The sequence below is a fragment of the Orycteropus afer genome, unplaced genomic scaffold, assembly GCF_000298275.1.
Source record: "Orycteropus afer afer isolate SDZICR_OR568_19922 unplaced genomic scaffold, OryAfe1.0 scaffold00565, whole genome shotgun sequence".
In the NCBI taxonomy this organism is placed as follows: Eukaryota; Metazoa; Chordata; class Mammalia; order Tubulidentata; family Orycteropodidae; genus Orycteropus; species Orycteropus afer.
The window spans coordinates 980,103-986,014 of NW_006922152.1; positions in this window are offsets into that span (position 1 = coordinate 980,103).

Below are 5,912 nucleotides of genomic sequence, written 5' to 3' on the forward strand. Positions count from 1 at the left end.
CTGGTTAGCAGTCAAATGCCTTAGGCACTATGCTATCAGAGCTCCTTCCTTGGTCTCTAAGCTTCTACAAATTAATGTCTGAAGGCAACACATTCCACCAGAAAACTTGCTGCCCAAAAGATACTCAACTTTCTCGCTCCATGGGCTGGTAAGGCTGTTACTGTCTCATGCTCATTCCTCGGCTTAGCTGCTGCCAGGGTCTCTCTGCCAGGGGCTCAGGTTAAGGATGCACTCCACTCCTTTTTTTCACATTTTAGGTTATCTGTCAGAGCAGCACCCAACTTTATTGTTACCAAATTCTGTTTTGGTTACTTTGCACTTCTCTCACAGGTAATACAACAAATGGGTGACTTTCACAAACAGGAGTTTATTCTCTTACAATGGCCTAAACCCATTAAATGGGGAAAATATATTCTCTTTAACCAATGGTGCAGGCAAAACTGGATATCTGTTTTCAGAAGAAATGATATAGGATCCATATTTTCACCATATACAAAAACTAACCCAAAATAGATCAAAGATCAAAGTGTAAAACCTAAAGCAATAAAGATCATAAAATATACAGAGAGACAAATTTAGAGGCATAAAGGCACTATCAAACATAACCAGATGACTGGAACATGCAACAAATTAAACCTTTATGTGCCTCAAAAGACTTCACTATAAGAGTAAAAGGAGAACCTACAGACTAGTAAATCATTTTTGACAATGATATATCAGACAAGGGACTAAGCTGTAAAATGTATAGGAAACATCAAAACCTCAAAAGCAAAAATGAGACAACAAGAAGCAATCCATTTTAAAAATGGGCAGAAGATATCAATAGTCATTTCACCAAAGAAGATATTCAAATAGCCAACAAAGACATGAGGCGATGCTCATAATCATTAGCCATTAGAGATGCAAACCAGGACAATAATGAGAGATCATCTCATGATAGTATTAGTAGCAAAATTAAAAAAAAAAAAAAAAGGAAACACCAGATTGTGGTGAGAGGGGGTAGAGGGTGGAAAACTCTTATACTAATCTTAGAACTGTAAAATGATGCAAACACTGGGGAAAACTGTACAGTACTTCCTTAAATTTTAGAAATAAAAATAACCATCTGATCCAGCAATCCCACTACTAGGAATAAGAGCCATGACAAGAACAGATATATGTGCAGCATTATGTACAATAGTGTAAAGATGGAAACAACCTAAGTGCCCATCAACAGATGAATGGATAAACAGACTCTGGAATATATACACAATGTGATACTAAACAACATTAAAGTATAATGAAGAATCTACAAAATATAAAATGAATGCTTCTGTAAAACATTGTATTGCATGAAATTAGTCAATCACAAAAGGACAAATATTGCATGAGACCATTAGCGTAAGGAGTTCTGGTAGCATAGTGCCTAAGGCATTTGACTGCTAACCAGAAGCTGGGGTTCAAACCCCCAGCCACTCCTCAGAAGGAAGGTTGTACAATCTACTTCAGTAGTGATACAGTTTGGGAAACCCAAGGAGGATGCGACTCATCAGCAGTGCATTTTTATCTATCTATCTATCTATCTGTCAATTTACTTACTTATTTATATGTGCTACAAATATATCCATAAATATAGTAGAGCATACAGGAGACAAAGTTATGAAAACTGCTTAGTCATAACCAAACAACTCAAGAGACAGTCTCTGGGACTAGGGGCTCAGAACCATAATCTTACAGAATATCAAGGACATTGGCCTAACATAGTCCACAAAAACAATGTTCTACACCCTACTTTCCTAAGTAGTGACTGGGGTCTTAAAAGCTTGTGAGCACCCATCTTAGGGACAATTATTGGTTTCTCCCCATCCAGAATGAAGAAAAGGAAGGAAAATCAGAGATACGAGGAAAGAGTTAGTCCAAGGAACTAATGAACCATGCGAACCTCAACTTCCACAAACCTGAGACAAGAAGATTTAGATTGTTCTCAGCCACCACTGCTGACTTCTCTGAAAGATAAAAAATGTGAAACAAAACTCAAAATCTTAAAAGACACGAGGCTTACTTGTCTGATAGAAACTGATGGAGCCCCTGAGATTATGACCCTTAGGCACCCTTCAAGCCTGGACCTTAATTCACTCCTGTGCCCCAACTTTTATAATAATAATATAAATAATAGGCCTATAAGGTGAACAATAACACCAGTGAGGTATGCAATCCTCAGTCAAGGAGAGTGCAGCCTTTACCCAGGGATAAAGCTCAGATGGCAGGGGTTAGGAAGGATTAATAGAAACAGTAAACACAGGGATGAAGTGGGAAGAGTGCTGTTACACTGAGGGGACCAAAATCAATGTCAAAAAACAAAACCTGTATGAATTGTTGAAAGGAAAATAAATTTCCTCTATAAACTTTCCCTCAAATCACAATAAAAGTTGGTAGACTAGATGATAGATGGTATATGGTATATGATGGATAGATACATACATAGATCATTATACATAGATGATCAATAGACAAATAAAAGACTGTAATCTTTACAGAAAAAGGAGCTCTGGTGTTGTAGTAGTTAAAATATTTATTGGCTAACCAAACGATTGGCAGTTTGAAACCACCAGCGGCTTTATGGGAGAATGCTGAGGCAGTCTGCTTCTGTAAAGATTTGCAGCATTGGAAATGTTTGGAGCAGTTCTAATCTGTCTATTGGGTTGCTATGAGTCAGAAATTTACTCAATGGCAGTGGGTTTGTGGTTAATATTTACAGAAAGAGACTGCTGCTTTTTTCTCCTGAAGAGCAATTAGTGGGTTTGAACTAATAACATTTTTGTTAACAGTCAAGTGGTTAACACTGGATCCATATTCTTGGACCAATTTTCTTAATTTGTATTCTTCAAAAAAGCTTTCATTTTATATACATTGTCAAATTTATTGGTAAGAAATTTTTATAATATTCACTAATCAATGTAAATTCTACAAAAATCTGTAGTGATGTCTCCTTTTTTTTCTGTCTGATACCAGTAGTTTGTGTTGATGAACTGTTAATCAACAGTGTGTTGTCTCCTTTTTTTTCTTTGATCAATCTGTCTAGAGCTTTATCAAGTTTATAGATTGTTTGCAAAGAAGACCTTTTAATATAACTGATTTTCCCTATTGTTTTCTTTTTTCTACTTATTGGTTTCTGTTTTTTTCTTAATTATTCACTTCCATCTCCTTTCTTTGGGTTTCATTTGCTATTGAGTTAGAATAGATATTTGCTATTGCTTAAAATAGATCATTAAATCATTGACTTGGCATGGTTCTTTTCCAACTGAAGCATGTAAAGACATTAACCTCTTTCTAAGCATTGTTTTAGCTGCATTCACAAATTTTGACATGTGTGGTTTCATTATTATTCAATTCACAACATGAGTTCTTCTTTGACAATTATTTCAAAGTATATGATTAATTTCCAAATATTTGAGATTTTCTTCTTTATACCTTACATACTGGTGTTTAATAAATTATACTGTGGTCAGACAACATTCTGTGTATGATTTCAGACTTTTAAAATTTATTGAAATTAATTGTATGATGCTGGATATATTGTATCTTTGTTAACACATTACATACATTTAAAAAGGAGATACATTCTGTTGATATAGGGTACAAGGTTTATTTAATTTTTTATTTATAAATGTCAACTAACTATGGTTGATAGTGCTGTTCAGACCTTTATGTCTTTTCTGATTTTTGACTTTTTTTTTTTTTTATTTATCACAGCAGCTAAGATTGCAGAATTGTTTCTCCCTTCAATTTAGTAGTTTTGCTCCATGTATTATGAATCTCTGTTATCAGGAATATGCACATTTATGATTGTTATTTTTTCTGTTTACCCTTTTATTACTATAAAATATCCCTATTGTGTCTATTAATAAATTTTACTTCAAAGTCTGTTTTGTTTGATATTAATACAGTCCTTCTAGCCTTCAGAAAATTACTATTTGCATGATAGATTTTTCCTATCCTTTTATTTTCATCATATATGTGTTTTTATGTTTAAAATACATCTCAGACAGATAGCATATAATTGCACTTTTTTTTGTATTTTGCTTCTTCTTCCCATTTAAAGAGTCTCTGCCATTTAATTGAAGTTTAATTTTATTTACTCCATGTTTGATATAATTGTTGATATCATTGAATATATCAAAACCAAACCAAACCAAACTCACTGCCTTTAAGTTGATTCTGACTCACAGCAACCTCCATTGCATTTATGATGCAATAAATCTTTAGGGAAGTAGATTGCACCATCTTCCTTCAGCAGGAAAGTAGAGCAGCTGGTAGGTTTGAACCAGCAGTTAGCAGTCAAACACCTTAGACAATGCTCCACCAGATCTCCTTATCACTGGATATAGGGCTAATTCTACTGTTCTAATTTTTGTTTTCTACTTGTATCATTTATTTATTGTTCCTCTGTTCTGCCTTTGCAACATTTTTAAACTTAAGTCAATATTTTCAGAATTTTATTTTAATTTTACTTGTCTTTTTTACTATTCCTTTGCACACTATTTGTATAGGTATATCCCTAGGGAAACAAGTACTCTGTGTGTGTGTGTGTGTGTGTGTGTAGTTCTTTGACATAATTGAATTACCACCTGTAAAACATAAAAACGTTTCATCCTTATAGTTATATACACTCTTTCCTGTATGCTATAGTTGTTATATATGATACCAAAAGAATCTCATAAAACAATGTTTTAGATTTATTTTTAGCAGTTATAGGTCTTATAAAAAAATTAAGAGGAAAAAGGCAAAAGCTGTCTTTTCTATTTACCAGGTATTTGCCATATGTGTTTTGCATTGCCTCTGAAGATAAATGCTTTCATTATCATTTTCCTTTTGCTATAGAATTTCCTTTATTAGTTCTTATCGTATAACTTTACTTGCAACAAAATCTGTTTTCCTTCATCTGAAAAAGATCATTAGTTTGCTTTCATTATTCACAAAATATTTTAGATGTACCTAGCATTCTAGGTTAACAGATGTTTTTCAGCACTTTGGATAAATTGTTTTACACTTCCTAATTTTTTTTTTCCTTTCATATTTCTAATAAGTCAGCCACTAATTATGTAATTTTTCACCTCTAAGGAATGTGCAATTTTTTCCCTTATTTCTTTCAACATTTGCTCTTTTTCTTTAGCTTTTAAGAGTTTGGCTATAATGTGCCACACTGTGGATTTGTTGTATTGATTTTAATTGATGTTCAATTAATTTTGCATTTATATCTGCTTTTTTTTTTTTTTTTTGTCAAATGTGGACCTATTTTGGTCATTATTTCTTCAAATATTTTTTATGTACCATTCTCTCTTTTTTCTCCTTCTACAATTTCAATTACATATACATCCAACCAATTTAGTATCATTTAACAGATTTCTGGGGTTTTCATCTATTTGTTTTCAAAATTTTCTTATTTTTGAAAATTTCTAATGATCTATCTTCAAATTTTTCAATGCTTTTTTCCTCTGACAAACTATTTTGGCTGTTAAGTCCATCCAATGAATTTATTTTTTCCATAAAATATATTTTACAGTTTTCAGATTTCAATTTCATTCATTTTTACCTTTCCTGTTTCTCCACTGACATTTCTATAATATCACTATGAATGGTAGTTCTTTCATTTATCCTTTTACTTCACTAATAGTAGTTATAATGTTGTTGTGGTTAAGTGCTGTCGAGTAGTTTCAGACTCATAGCAACCACATGCACAGCAGAACGAAACACTGCCCGATCCCGCGCCAGCCCCACAATCCCTGCTATACTTAAGCTCATCATTGCAGCCACCATATCAATCCATCTGGTTGAAGGCCTCCCCCTCTTTCCTCGACCCTCCACCCTACCAAGCATGACATCCTTCTCCAGGGAATGGTCCCTTCTGACAACATGACCAAAATAGGTGAGAC